Raw genomic sequence first — 16,765 nt, forward strand, 5'->3', positions numbered from 1 at the left:
ATAGATAGATAGATAGATAGATGATAGATAGATAGATAGATAAAAGTGGTGAGTGTCGTTTCCTTTTCATTACACAATGTAAAGAAAAAATAACCCCATATTTAAGAGATAAATTCTGACATAAGTTTATAAAACTATACCTACCGAATTGGATTAATTTCTAGACTCAGTAGGTTCTCACTGGGTACGTATGGTTGACCATGCAGCTAGACAGCCAATTTTCACATTGTATAACCTGTCCTTAAGAAAAAAAAAATAGCCACAAGGTATATTTCTTTCAACTTTTAAAACAATGGAAGTTACCTTTTTAAAAAGTTAACCAAGCATTGTAAATTATAAATATGTCAGAAAATGATCTCAAAAAGCAGCAAATGAAGTTTCCTCCATTGCTAAGGTCACAGCAGCACTCTGAACATCCCTGTGCCTGACCACTGTCTGGACCCTTTATTCAGAAGCCCATTCTGAGATCGATGCTCCTATAAAGATTCTGTCTCAGGTCTCATTCAGAACTCAGTTATCTGGGAAAAAAACTGGGCAGAAAAATCCATAAATGAGTACTGAGTTATGGTTAAGTCATAGAGACTCAGAGAAAAGTTAGAGGTAAGGCTACATGTGATATTTTGAGTAATATTATACATACGTATTATATACATATATATGTAATGCAAAAAGTAATAATTGCCAAAATGCACAATTTTAGAACACAAAAACATAACATTTCTATGCAAAGTTTGGTTGGCCTATTCTGAAAAATAGATCTTTATTTTCTTTTTCACTACAAAGGCCAATGCTCATTTGAACTGTTTTATAGCCTATTTTTATTATAGTAAATTATTGGCATGGTGTTGAATATTAAAACTGAGTGGATAGAGAAAAAGTGGTAATTTACATTAGAAAAGTTGAAACTCATTTTCCTCTGCCTCATTAACATTTTCACACTGGCTTTGCCTATGTGGATGAAGCAAAAATGGAAATTTCTGTAATTATTCTGTGAATTGGTGTACTTGACCCTTACATGTGAAAAAGAAAACCATATTTTTCACAACAACATTTTTTTTCATCGAAATTGTCTGAGTAATTTCCTGTATTCTCCAGTTTGTGTAACCTAAGTACAAACAACTGTTTTCATTATCACTGACTAAAATTCTGTGTTAGAAATAAAATAGAATAGTACCAGAGTCACAGTTTTGGGTTTGGGGAGACAGGGGCGGGGGTACTGTGGGGGTACTGTTTGTTTCGTTTTGTTCAGTGGTGACAGTGATCTGTCTGTTGTTTGAAAAGCTGAGTACAGCTTATGTACATGTGACAGTAGTTTGCGAGGAACTTAAAAATTCAGGTCTCAAAGCATTTAATATGAACACTTCGAGTAAAGGCTACAGAGCTGGAAGGAGTGAGTTGACCCAGTGGGCCACCAGCTGCCTGACCTGAAAACCTGAGTCTGGTTCCCAAACCCACATGGTAGGAGCAGAAAACTGACATCTGAAAGCTGACTTATGATGTCCACAGGCATGTCATGGCAAACACGCGCACACACACACGCGCGCGCGCACACACACACACACACACGCACACCCACACGCACATGATGAATAAATAAATGTAAAAAAAATATATTTAACAACTACACAGCTGCTCTTTCTTACTGATTTCAAAAGTCTGGACATATGTCTCCTGCAGTCCAAGCCCTGGATATGCTTTTATTCATTACTCCGTTCCAACCACAAGCCGTACTTCAACATACAATTTTCATACATCAAAGTAAAAGCCTATGTGTTGATTATGAGAATTAAGGGAACTCACCTTCCCTGAGCCAAGGCATGCCAGCATGCCTCCTAAATCGATGGTGGTAAGTAATAAATGCTCAAGTGTCATGTAAAATGTTTCAAGTCACCAAAGAAGCTCAGAGCATGGCCATTTGTCATCGTGTTCTTAGTAATAATAGGTGACCTAGAGAGAGCACAAAAACAATTCAAAGTCTTTATTGAAAGCACAGAGTTAAATCCTCAGTGACGCGCGTCACATCTGTGAGAGAGAAAACCTTCCTGGGCTTAGTCACAGCAAATGAATGCGTTCAAATGTTTTACTGACTTTAGCCTCTATTAAAACCCTTAGAAGACGTTAGGCCGTTTCTCCCTTCTCTTCCTCTCAGGGAAGACACTGGCTACAACAAAGGAAGCCAAAAGACAGCATTAGCTTCCAGAATGTTCACTTTAGGACGGTATGAGTCAGATGGTGGATAAGCTTAGAGAAAGATACAGTGAGCTCCTGATGGTATGGTGCTATCAGAACCAACTCAGCATTTCTCCCGAGCAGGGAGACAGGAAAGACTCTGGCAAGAGATGAAATGTCAGTATGGGTTGGTGTTCCTTTAACCCTGCCTTCACGGTCCTTACTCTATTTAACCCTTCCTATTCCATTATTCCCCCCCCCCTTTCCCCTCCGCAAAGACGGTACTCTCTCCACCTTCCTTTGCAACCCCACGCCACAGCCCTTACGAGTGTCTTCACTTCCGTGAGTATTCTGATCTACGTACACATACCCGACGTCACAAACGTGGCAGAGAGAATGTGGTGCTTGTCGTTCTAGGACTGGCCGGTACCCGCAGGAAAGATGATTTCCTTCTCCACTCATCTGCCAGTGAATTTCATAATTCTGTTTAGCTTTATAGCTGAAAAATATCCCATTGTGTGTGAGCACCACATTTTCATTATCCATTCATCTTTTGATGGACATCCAGGCTATTTTCTGGGCCTCGTGAATAGAGCAGAAATCAACATGGATGAGTAGGTATCCCTGTAATAGGAGATAGAGCCCAGGAGAGGTAGAGCTAAACATTTTTTTTTCCAACTACAAAGTATTCTTATTTCAAATGTGAAATGAAGTTTGGGGGAGGGGCGCAGGTATTGAAAACGGATTCTCTTTTATACAATATATTCTTATTCCTGCTTTCTCTCCCTTTACCCGTCCCAGGTCTTCTCTACCCTCCCTCCCATCCAGATTCGCCCCTTCTGTCTCTCCTTAGAGCTAGTCTAGCTTTGCTTTTAAATCAATTTCTAGCCTTTGGAGAATCTTAACAGGTATTTCTGTATTGGCTTCTCCAGTTTGCACTACCACCTACAGGGAATAAGTATTTCCTTTCCCACAACACAAGTCCATGGCCGCATTTGTTGTCATTTGACTTGGAAGGACTGTTGTTTGCTTGCTTGCTTGCTTGCTTAATTTTCTTAATCATTCTTCCTGGAGAGAGATGAAACCTCAAAGTTTTAATTTGTATGGTTCCATGGTAGCTAAGGATGTTGAACTTTTAAGAGAAAGTATGCTTTGGTTCTTTTTATTTCTCCTTTAGAAGAATTGTCTGTTTAGTTCCAGGCCCCCAATTTTTAATTGTGTTATCGGCCTTGTTGGTGGTGAAGATTTTAGTTCTGTATGTAGAAACTGACCCCTCTGTCAGGTATATATAGCCGGTAAACATTTTTTCCCATTTTTTATTTTATCTATTCTCTGGACTACGTGACCATTTTCATTATTTTCTTTCTCTTTTGTTCTGCCTTTCTTCCTTTCTTTCTTTTTTCTTCCTTTCTTTCTCTCTCTCTCTCTCTCTCTCTCTCTCTCTCTCTCTCTCTCTCTTTCTTCCTTGCTACTGGTCCTCAGAATAGCTTCTATTTGCAGTTTAATAACAATTAACAGCAAGATCCACAACTGGGCTACATACAGAGAAGAATGCTCAATTCTCAGTGGGACACCTATATCATATCCTCCCCCCCCCCCAAGGCTCAGGGATCATCAAGAAAGAAGGGACAGAAAGAATGTAAGAGCCCAAAACACTAAACACATGCTACAAACACATCGGGTGCAGAACATGACAGGCATAAAACTTCATGCACAAGATCCGAACGAGATCGAGCCAGCCAAATCCCAGCACGGGTCAGGAGGGTCTCATGAGATCCTGCTCCTGGCTGAACAGATATTGGCCGCTGCTGACTGAGGGGGGAGGGAGAACAAGCTTTCTTCAGAGATGAGGCCCCCTAAAGGCCTACTCATAATCCAGGAGATGGTCCTCCAGCCCTGCACGTAAAAGCAGCACTAAGTAGACTCAATGGGGCTTTTCTCGGAGAGAGAAAGCACATGAAGTTGGAAGGTGAAGGTTGAAGGGATAGAGAAGAACTTGGATGAGGTAAATTTGATCAAAAGCATCATGCATATGGATTGGATGATCAAATTTAAGTGTATATGCTACTTTATTTTCAGGCCTTAATCTACTTCAGTGAAGAAAGAAGTGATTGAAAATACTTATTTCAAAGAGATCCTTTCCTAAAGGCACATACTTAGTCATTTAAAAGGAGCTAATTTCAATCCTTTTGAAATAAACAAGCAAATAAATAAAATATAAAAACTGAGAGAGAGAAAAAAAGCAAGAAAATAAGAGAGGATTCTGTATGGGAAACTGAGGATTTTTCCAAATCACATTGCCAGGATGTGTCTTTATCACCTGCATTCCAATGGCATAAACTCCCCCAACAGAGCAGACTCCTAGGTTAACGAGATCACTGAAATATAGAGCAAACAAAACACAACAATTATTTGATGTTTACTATTCTTGCATTCACTTGTCAGTCACCTTCCATTAAAATAAGTATTTTGAAATTTCAAAAATAACGTGCACCCCAAATTGTTGAGACTGAAAGAAAACTGACTACATTATTCAACAAAAGAATTTTGTTGAACTCAACAAAAGAATTTTGATACTTTCCCCACTAAGCGATAAATAATATTAGGACCTTCATCAAAGTCACACTTGGTCATACACTGACAACCCTCACCCCCCAATTCAAGTACACAAAGTGATAGAGAAATATAATAATTTAAAAATTAATGTTCGGTCCAAACCAAGGTGCCCACAGACTAGAGAGACCAAGGAATCCATGGGACTGGATTGGTGATCTCGTGCCAGATTCTGTGTTAAGAAACATGCAAGTGTGGGTGGGCATCGTATGCCCACACAATATGAGAGTACTGACTAAAGCTGACTCTGTGCTTAAAAATAGACCAAGTAGATCCCTTGCTGTGAAAGGAAATTGGAGGCCGGGTGAGGATGCGTGCGTTTTCGAATTTGTGTGAAGCTTACCCATTAGTTTCTTAAACTGTTCTTGCCCTAATACACTGAGGAGCCCCAAGGTGGAATCTATGGTAATTGTTTAACTAAGGGAAAGGACCGAATAGGGAACCGAATAGTTGTAGCTATAAAATCACTGTACAAGGACAGCTCCCTCCACAGAGAAACGGGGTAGCGAGTAAAATGCCACATGACCCAGTGCGCTAAAATATGAAAGTGGGCTAAAATGCATGCCCCGAATGAAGCCCCTGAAGCAACCAGTTAAAAGACGAATTCACTTAATATCAGATAAGGACCATCGGGTACTCTGAAATGATTTTAAGATGAGAATATTTTAGAATCCTCATAGCCAACAATAAAATAAAAAAATATGAATATCATATATGGACCTTCTATAAATCTACTTAAATAAGAACTTAGGTATTAAAATAATTAAGTATGCTTGAAAGTAGAATGGGTCAAAAACCCAAAGCGTTATAAAATAGTGCTAAGGAATTTCCCGGAAAAAATGTGGCAAAGAAAGGCAAAGTTCAGTTAAAAGGTACAGCACAAAAGGACAAGCTTTAAAAGCGTCTTATGGAGACTAGGAGAGAGAGTGGCATATGCCTATAAGCCCAGCACACAAGAGGTAGAGGCAGAAGGTTTTAGGTCAGCCTTAGCAATGTATCAAGATTCTGCCTGGGGGCTGGGCAGTGGTGGTGCACGCCTTTAATCCCAGCACTTGGAAGGCAGAGGCAGGCAGATTTCTGAGTTCGAGGCCAGTCTGGTTTACAAAGTGAGTTCCAGGACAGACAGGGCTATGCAGAGAAACTGTCTCAAAAAAAAAAAAAAAAATCTGCCTGGGGCAGGCGAAGTGGGAATAGTCTCACGGACTTTTCCCAGGATGTGCAAAAGTGTCTTAGTCAGGGCTTCTATTCCTGCACAAACATCATGACCAAGAAGCAAGTTGGAGAGGAAAGGGTTTATTCNGCTCAGTTTACATTTTGCACATTGCTGTTAATCACGACAGGATGTCAGGACTGGAACTCAAGCAGGTCAGGAAGCAGGAGCTGATGCAGAGGTCATGGAGGGATGTTCTTTACTGGCTTGCTCAGCCTGCTCTTTTATAGAACCCAAGACTGCCAACCCAGAGATGGCACCACCCACAAGGGGACCTCCCCATTTGATCACTAATTGAGAAAATGCCTTACAGCTGGATCTCGTGGAGGCANTTCCCCAACTGAAGCNCCTTTCTCTGTGATAACTCCAGCTGTGTCAAGTTGACACAAAACTAGCCAGTACACNGAGTAAGGTTGAAAAGCAGCATTCAAACTAAGAATCATTCAAATATCTCCTTAATTAAATTAATCTGGTGGACATTAAATGCAAGTCTTAGCTGGGTGAGTGTGAGTCTTCCCCTTAAGAAAATAAATGCCCAGTCACTGGTGTTGGCGAGTGGCAGTATTCAGGCAGGCCTTGAGGCTAGGGAAAAAAAGAACGTTGTACTCTCATACATAAAGTGCCAAGAATAGTGGCCCCTAAAATCCTAGTAATATTATCAGGAAGCGATCATTTTGTGATCTGAGCATCTGAGGTCCATCTTAGTCCTAGTCCTACNGATGTGTAGGGCGTAAGCAGGTCTCTGTTCCTACCTATAAACAATGGAGACATCAAGAGTAGGTGCTACCAGAGACCCCAATGGAGGAGCTAGAGAAAGTACCCAAGGAACTGAAGGGGTCTGCAACCCTATAGGTGGAACAACAATATGAACTAACCAGTACCCCCAGAGCTCGTGCCTCTAGCTGCATATGTAGCAGAAGATAGCCTAGTTAGCCATCGTTGGGAAGAGAGGCCCCTTGGTCTTGCAAACTTTATATGTCCCACACAGGGGAAAGTCAGGGCCAAGAAGTGGGAGTGGGTGAGCAGGGGAGCAGGGTGAGGGGAGGGTATAGGGGACATTCGGGATAGCATTTGAAATGTAAATGAAGAAAATATCTAATAAAATAAGTTAAAAAAATTTTTTAAAAAGAGAGTAGGTGCTACAACTGTCTGGTGCTAACAAGTTTCTTGAGTACCTAATAATCTTACATACCTGGTAAACTGAAGAGGCTGAGCTTAGAACTGTATTCCTCGGGGCCTGGGAAGACTGGAATAGCTCTTCATCCTCACAGGTGCCAGGAGAGAGCTTGAAGAACTGGCAAACGCTGGGCATCCGTAATGTTGGACCTAAAGAGAAGAGATGGACTTCATAGCCAGGTGGGCATAAAAAAGTACACAGACTTCCCCACCTCTTGGAAACTGTAGCGTATATGAGAGCTGTCCCTATCCTTTGCCCTGGAAAGCTCTGGGTAGCTGGCAGTTGTGGTGTGGACATGGGAGAGCTGGGAGGGTGACCAACTTAGGTACTATCCAGGCCCAGACCTTGGGCTTTCAGTTGGCCCAACCCAACATCTTCCCTATCTACAAGATGCTGATGTATGTCAAGGGTCTGGTCTTGCAGAACCAAAGCTACAGGATCTTAGGACTTAGGGCAATAGCAGGATATCGAAGAGTCTCTATAGGGGTCTAGTATTGATGGTGTAGCAGAAGCCAGAGGTCTTGAACTAGTGACTCATGGAGATGAGCATGTGTGAGTAAAGGCATTTGTACTGAATGACACTCCACAACTTCCAATGCCACTAAGATGGAAGAAGATGTGATAAGGGAATCAAATAGTACAAACAGAAGGCTGCAGCTGACGGGGAACCAGGTCATTGCCCAGAGGAAAAGGCGGGATGGATTTTGGGAGGTGGTTGTTGTTGTTGTTGTTGTGTGTTGTTTTGCTTTGCTTTGTTTTTCTTTTCTAATCTTTATTTTTATTTTTTATTTTATTGACAGGGGATTACAAGGGTGGATGGCAGATATGGAAGGACTGGGAAATGAATGAGAGTGGGGTTCATGATGTGAAATTCCCAAAGAGATAGATGGTAGATAGATAGATAGATAGATAGATAGATAGATAGATAGATAGATAGATAGATAGATAGAGACACAGACACAGATACAGATATAGATATGGCCCTGGTGGTGTGGGCATGTGTATGTTTATGCTCTTTTTCTTAGGTACACAGACTTGCTGTCTCATATAACATGATTTCCTCACATACACAAGACCACACATACAGTACTGACTTGTATTCTGCTGTTGGCCTCTCTCTTTGGCTTGCAGGCGGCGATGCACTCTCTCTTTTCACGGGTTCTTCCTTTGTACAGTCTTTGTGTAAAGAAAGCAGTCACGTTGAACTTGAAAGAAGGCCCTCATGATGACTTTGTCTTGTACCATTTACTTCAATTACTTCTTCAAAGGACTAGTTTTCCAAATGCACTTACACTCTCTGGTTGAGAACAGTGACAGGAGCTCCACATATTCCTTTGGCAAGGGCCCACATAAGGCCAGATTCCTCCCTCTAATGTCAGAACCACCCAAGATTGGTTTCCAGAAATCTCCAGAAACAAAATTCTTTGGGAGTTGCAGAGCAAGGAAACGCTGGAGGCATCGGGTAAGAGTGGAGTAAGACTGCCAAAATCTAATACCATAGGGACCTGACAGCCAAGACTCTGTAGGTATGCTTCTGGGGTGCTCTGCTACACATACTGGTGGAACAGACTCCTTAGGAAAAAAAACTGGAAAGAAAGTTATTAAGGGAAGCATGGACTTCCTGCTAATTAGAGCAAGTGAAGGCTCAAATCCAACACCAAAAGAAAATGGCTTTTCTTAGCTCAAGATGGAAAAGGCAAGCCAGTCATCACCTGAGAAGTAATATAATCTTTATTATGAGAAGTGAAAACACAGAGGGTTATGTAAAGAAGCTAAAAGGGTTAGGAACTGAGAACTTGACTTAAGAAAACCTGGGGGAAAAAAAAACACTCAGATGGTAAGGGCAGGTGCTGTTCCTGCTGGGGACCTTCATCCCCAGAACTCACATGGCACCCCAAAAACCTCTACCACTTCTATTCTAGGTGATCTGGGGCCCTCTTCTGTCTTCTGCCAGGATCAGGATGAATATACTACACAAACACACTCGCAGGTAAAATACCTATGCATTAACACAAGAGAAAGAGAAAGGGGGGGAGGGACTGAGGTTTTGGCTCTATGCTTACCAAGTATTGTTAGCAACTTCTCCCCCAAGGATTCTGTTTTTGTCATAAGGTACCCTGATAAACTGATGTGTGAGCAGAATGTTAAAAATCAAATACTTGTTTTAGTACAAACTAATGTCATATTTTAAAACCCCGTATAACATAAAGGTATAAAAAATAAATGAAGCAAACAGAACATGGAAAAGCCATAATGTCCGTGGCATTAATTCTCAGCTAAATTCAACCACAGCTGCTTCCCAATAACTAATCAATACCCCAAGTCATGTGTGCAAATAATGCTAATGAAGAAGCTTTGGGTGTTTATTATTTGTGCATTCGACAAATACTAATGAAAATATAAATAGCAGATGAGAAAGGTAAGCTTATGGTTTTTCCATCCGTGCCTAGTAAGAAGAATGGAGAGATAAGCCAATCAGGAACCACTTATAAACTCTGGTTCAGGATGGAAGAGCACTCTGAAGTCCAGTGCGTTGTTCCACGTTTAGCCAACAGGCGCTCCTTCCATTACAAGAATGAGAGAACAAAGAAAGAGCAAGCTGCTGATCCCAAGAGGGCAGCCTTAGGTGGAAAGTCCTCTTTAAAGCAGCTGGCACTTCCAACAAGAATGAAAATACCCTTCACAGATCTTCAGGAAGGGAACTAGAGGAAGGAGAACCTGACTTCCTCTGCCCTGTCCTCATATCTCCAACCAGGGTGTCACACTGACCAGTCCCACATCAGAAGACAGACAAAGGCATTACAGCAATGGATACAAAGCACTCTCCAAGGCTGAAGGGGTGGGGGCCTCGATCCTGAAGGGAGAAAGGAAGGTCTACATCCCCATCACCATGTTGCCTCAAATTGAGGCCAATGCACAGAAAGCAACACTCTTTTACGCGCACATGTTGGACCCCACCCCCCAATAAATGGCCCTTCCAAGCATTTGATGTTTCATTGTAATGGCAAAAGAAAACTTCACTCTCAAGGAATTTGGAGACTCATGAATGAGATCAACATAAATTTTCAAAGCATTCGTTTGAAGGACTCCCAACGGATCAGTGACTGAGCATAAAAGGCTGGGAGTTCCCTCTGGCAAGGGTCAGTGATAATAACACCTTAGTCAGGAGTAGCTCCAGAGCCTGTACCTGGATGAAAAGACTTCGAAATCTATACTCTTCCTTCAAACTTAAGAAGTCTCTAAAAGGAAAGCATTTACAAATCATCGACTCAGAAAGCAAGCTAAAAAGGTTTAGGTCATTCAGTCCTCTAAGTATCAGTAGAAAACATGCAAATATCAACATCTCCTTGCCACCACCCTCTCCTTTTACCCCTCACTGTGCACTAACCACTGACACTTTCTAAGTCTCCGTTGTTTTCTTGTGTGCTCTTCAAGTGTCTTCAAATTTCACAAGTTTGTGATGTCAAAAGGTAGCTGTAACTTTTCCCACATTTGTTTAAATACAAGACAAAGAAATAATTGTTATTATTTTTTACATTTTGGTCTTAGAATAATACATCTATTTTAGAAAAAGATTATACTTTCTACTACTGCAGTCCTTTGTTTATTTTGATATCCTATACCCATTAATGGGGGAGTTCCTAGGGAACTTGATGATTGGTGATTGATGATTGCTGCTATTGTTATTTTTGATTGCCTATTAGACTGGCTGGAGAAATGCCTAAGCAATTAGCAAATGCTTCTGGGGGTGTTTCTAAGAGTCTTTTCAAAAGACTGACCAATAAGGAAGACCCACCTATAATACGGATAATACAGCACCCAATAGACTTGGGGATCCATGAAGCAGAGTGGGAAGAAGGGAGCCTTAAGTTCAGAAATTCTCTTGCTTCCTGCCCACACAAGGCAAGCTTCTCCGTCCTGCTGTCCTTTCTACACCATGACAGATTGGTTCTCTGAAACTGTGAGTCTAAATAAGTCTTCCCCTTTCAATCTGGTTCTCCCAGGTATTTGGCTAGTGACGAAAGTCTGGCATGAACATCTAGCAGGCACCATGAATTGTGGTTTAAATTAGTGATTCCCAAACTCAGCTGCACACTTAGAGTGTCAAGAAAGTGTTGAAAATTCCTTATATTCAGGCTTCATCCCGTACAAATTAAATGAGAAACTTTCAGTGATGGGTGGAGAATTAATGTATTTTAAACTCAGTGGGCAACCATAAAATGCAGTGAGATTTCAGAACTAGTTTTGAAAATCCTTGCTACACAGGCCTGGCATACAGACCTACAGAATTCACATCATCAGATGCTTCTGAAACATGAAGACCTACACCAGCCACCCAGACCTACAATGTTCATTTTAATGGGCTTCTAACTAATTAATAGATGCACAGAAGTTTGAGCTATTGCTTCAAATCAACAACAAGCACATCAGGTCAATAGCATTTCCATTTTATAGATAACCGTGTGGGGATAGTCCAAGGAAAAGTTAAATATTTTAATTCTGAGAAGACTGTTTTTGATCACACTCTTTTTAAAACTGGGGGGAAAAAAAAAACAAAAACAACAACAACAAAAATCTCACTAGATTCATAGACTTTAGTGTACCTCAGGAAGATTTTTTTAAACACACCTGAGAATTAAAGTTTTAATGTACAGTGAAGGAGCCCTGTGGTATTGATTTGAGTATAAAATGGTTCCTCTGATGCACATATGTTAAAGAACAAGTCTCTAGCTGGTGGCATTATTGATTGGATCATGAGAGTGATAACTTCATCAATGGGTTTCGTCATTGGTGAGCTCTTCATTGAACAGGGTGATAACTTCATCAGTGGGTTTCGTCACTGGTGAGCTCTTCATTGAACAGGGTGTTAGAAAGGGGTTGTCAGCCTGCTCAGAGGAAGTTCTTCTCTGGAAGCAGACTCTTGGAAGAAAGGATGTAACGGTTCCTCTCTGTCTCTCTGCTTTCTGACCAAGAAATGGGAAATGCTGTTTATTCTAACTTCTTTGCTATGATTGTTCATCTCCTTTCTTAATTACTTCTCTATCGCCATGACTAAACACCGTAACAAAGGAAACTTAGAAGAGAAAATGTTCAATTTGGGGTCATATGGTTTCGAAGGTTTAGAGTCCATGACCATCATGGTGGGGAACATAACAGCAGGCAGACATGGCGCTGAAGTGGTAGCTGAGGGCTACATCATGAGGTAGAGAGGAGGAGATGGGGCCTGGCATGGGTTTTTGAAACCCCCAAACCCACCCCCAGTAACACACCTCCTCCAACAAGGCCACACCAACTAATCCTTTCCAAAGAGTTTCACCAACTGGCAACCAAGCATCTAAATATGGTGGGGGCAAGGCATCCACATTCTAACAATTGTACCTGCTACAGGTCCCCAACATGAAGCCAAGCCATGACTGACTGAAACAGTCAAAATGAAATCAAAGTGAATCTACCATGTCATGAGTTGTTCCTCTTAGGCATTTTTAACACAACAGCCGTAGGTTAGCCCTTCCCTCCAGACTGTATAAACCTCGAGCTCCATGGACACCAGATTGTAAATACTGCCATCCTTTTCTTTCCCCTAGACTGCTCAATGGTATACTTGTTTTGGAGATTTAATTTATTTCCATCATATAAGGAGATTTGTAATGAAAATGAACTTTATTTTGGACAGATACGTTAAAGGTGGATGAATTGTGTATGAGTGTTTATATGTCTACACACAGATGAAAACCTTCTTCCAAACACTCCCAGGGCTCTGAGAATTTTACAACCAAATATCCTTTCAAAAAGACACATTAACAAAAGGTAACATTGTTCCTGGGCTCGTCCCCACACCTGTTAGCAGTTGAATCTAATTATTCCACAGCTGGTCCTACTTTGAGATTCTTTCACTATAATTCATTATTCCTTTTTTCATATTTTTTTTTCTGGTTTCATGCCGCTCCTGCTGCTTCTGCACAATGTATATATCTTTAAACTAAGAGGACATGCTTTGAAAGAACTCTGGAGGAGCCATTAACATTGTTTCTTTACATACCACTTTGCAGTTGAATTTATTTAAACTGACAGTCGTGGTCACTGGGAATGGAAAATTCTAAGGGCAAGAAAAGCTTTAGTACTTGGCTACCTCCATTGTTTTAAATCTTTTTCTGGCCTGTGGGTAGTTTAGCTGAACTCATAAAGGATTGGGTTTTGTACATATTTGTGAACTGGAATGCTAAATATTGTCCTTCTTGGAGTAGAGTAAGATGCACTTCCTGGGTTGGAAACCAGAATAACTGGCTCGTTTCACAAAATGAACCTAATCAGTTAGTACAATAGTCTGGAAAGGATAATGGTAGAAACTTTAAAATGTAAAGGCTAACAAGAAAGTAATGGCTGCACATACACACACACACACCCAAAAGTAAACACATACATGTCGTGGTCACATATCACCATCAAATGGCCAAGAGAATAGCTGAGTGTTTACTCATAAATCCAAATGAAACTTTCCCTGGATATATTATATAGAATCCAGATCTTTCTAAAGGGCCAGAGCATTAAATAATCACAAACCAAATTCTAAATGAAATAAATATTGAGGTCAGCAATCACATTTAAAATCCATTTAAAAGGCAAAACAAGGTAGTGGGAATGTAGCTCAGTGATAGAATGCAGATCTATTTTGTGTGAGGCCCTGAATTTAATCTTCTGGATACCTCTCTGGAATAAAGAACAAAAGGAAGGAAGGAAGGAAGGAAGGAAGGAAGGAAGGAAGGAAGGAAGGAAGGAAGGAAGGCAGGAAGGAAGGAAGGAAGAAGGAAAGATTACAAATACTATTCAACAGCTTTATCTATGAAAATAACTTCCTAAAAAAATTAAATAACTTGCTATTTCTTTATTAACCCTAGAAATACAGTATTTTCTTATACTTTTCTTGAGTTCAAATGAATAGATTGGTTAAGGTCACACTGCAAGAAAATGTGCTTAAAATAAACACCTCAGCACCTATATATAGCACTAAAACTACATAAAAACCAGGCTTGTATGAATTGATCTCTAAATGAATTTTGCTATTTAGTGACTACACTGAGCTACGAATGAGGCAGTCTTACCAGGTAGTGTGCTGGCTAGTTGTTATGTCACCTTGACACGAGCTAGGGTCAACTGGGAAGAGGAAATCTCATTTGAAAAAATGCCACCACACGATTGCCCAGTAGACAAGTCTACATGCCATTTCCTTGATTGACGGTTGATGTGGGGAGACCAAGATCATTGTGAGGAGTACTAACTCTTGGGCAATGCTCCTAGCTACTGTTAGAAGGCAGGCTGGGCAAGCCATACTAACAGAGCCAGTCAGCTGCACACCTCCATGGCTTCTGCCTCAGCTCCTGCCTCCAGGTTCCTACCTTGAGTTCCTACCCTGCTTATTAGCTAGAAGAAGAAATAAAACCTTTTTCATCTCCGAGTTGCTTTAGGTGGTAATATTTTTTTTACAGCAATCAAAACCCTAACTAAGGCAATCAGGATTCCCAAATCAATCTTAGAAGTAAAGCATTTTTAAAGACTTCTATTCCTTAAGTCACTGAATGGCAAAGTTCACAAAGCTCACACTCTCTCATAGCACTGACTCTCGCCCACTTACACCTGCATCAGATTCACTCTTTTCCCTTCAAACCTGCCCAGAAAATTGATTCATCAGTTGTTCCATACTAGAGCAGCTTCCCAGAGCCAGTTTTAAATCTCCTTTGTTCCCCACCAAACAACTGGTACTTCTTTAGACAAGCAATGTTGTAAAGAGCTGTGTTAGCTCAGGTGAGTCTCAGATGGCCCTGAAAGTTGCTTAAAAAATAGCTATGTTACCTATCTTTTATTTATGTAATTATGTATGTATTACTTGTTTATTAATCATTCCATTCGTTTACATGTCAAATGATATCCCACTTCCTAGTTACCCCTCCACCAACCCCCCATCCCTCATCTGCCCTTCCCCTTCCCCTTGGCCTGAATGAGGGTGCTCTTCCACCCACCCAAACTCTCCTGCCTACCCTTCCACCATCCTCCTACTCTGGAGCATCAAGCCTCCCTGGGACCAAGGGGACTCCCCTCCCGCTGCTGTCAGGCAAGGCCATGCTCTGCTACATTTGTATCTGGAGCCATGGATCCCTCCAGGTACATTCCTTGGCTGGTGGTCTAAACTATGGCAGAACTGGGTACTCGGGCCAACCTATTTGATTCTTCCAATGGGGTTGCAATCTCCCTCCACTCCTCCAGTCCTTCTGCAAGCTCCCCTACCTGGTTGCCTGAGCTCAGTCTGATGGTTGACTCCCTTAAATCTCTACCTGGTAGCACACATTTATTCTTCAGTGATGAGAGCAGATAGGTTGCTAGGCCTTGTATATTTAAACTACAATCAGGATATTCATCCTGTATATATATATATATATATATATATATATATATATATATATAACTCATTAAAATGGGCAATTTGCATGAATATTTATAACTCTGAGTGGAATGGTTAGAACTGCATTAATTTGACTCACTATTGATGGAGTTAGTTTTTGGATTTACCTATTAGTGCTATTATAAATCTCGTTAATAGATGTAACAGAGGCCCTCTTAACAATGTGCCCTCAGTAATTCTGCAACCTTAGCAACAGAAAACATTGAAGTGTCTTGAAACAATTTTCTTTAAAATAGTGTTTCTATGGCTTGCTAGATATTTATTGCAACACCCTTTTATGTCTTTATCTTTCTTAATGCAGAATTAGCATTGATAATGGCTTCGAGAGAGAATTATTGACTAGAAAGAGAGCCTGAATAATGAAGAAAGAACATCCTTACTCCTATTAGACTGAGTAGCATATTGTAATGATTTCACAGAATAAACACATGCTGTAGAATGAGGTAAATAGTCACCTCAAATTTAGTTGTATAATCCTAATTTGGGGCTTTTCAGTTACTAGTTTGAAAGAGGGTGTATTTCTAAAGATTGAATTAAAACTGAAGGATGGCAGCATAAACCGTAAATATGAATCCATGTGGCCTTAGTTTGTCCACTGTTTTTTCTTCTCTTCTACCAGAGACCAACAGGGTTAGCAAGAGCTACGGAAAACATCCACATCATACTTGGTCCTCTGCCCCAGCTCTGCCCCTATGACTGTAGAGCCATGCAGTCTTGAGAAAGAACCTTTGTGCCAGGGAAATCCCATTTCCCCAGAGTCAAACAACACTTTCAGGACAAGTGTTTTTCACCTGTTTTTTACTTTGTCCTCTAAAACATCAACGACTTTGTGACGTCTTAGGTAATCAAGCCAGACGGAGCCATCCTGCCTTGTTTTACACTCAGTTACTTCAGGATTTATAATATTATAATATAGTTCACATAAAGGGTAATTTTCCAGAATTCTTAGAAATGTAGACATCATGAAGCAAGGCAATAAAAGATGATGTCACAAATTTAGAGCTAAGATGAAAGGATGGACTATCCAGAGACTACCCCATCCAGGGATCCATCCCATCATCAGCCACCAAACCCAGATACTAATGCACATGCCAGCAAGATTCTGCTGAAGGGACCCTGATATAGCGGCCACTTGTGAGGC

This window comes from Mus pahari, chromosome 18, assembly GCF_900095145.1.
Source record: "Mus pahari chromosome 18, PAHARI_EIJ_v1.1, whole genome shotgun sequence".
NCBI classification, from domain to species: Eukaryota; Metazoa; Chordata; class Mammalia; order Rodentia; family Muridae; genus Mus; species Mus pahari.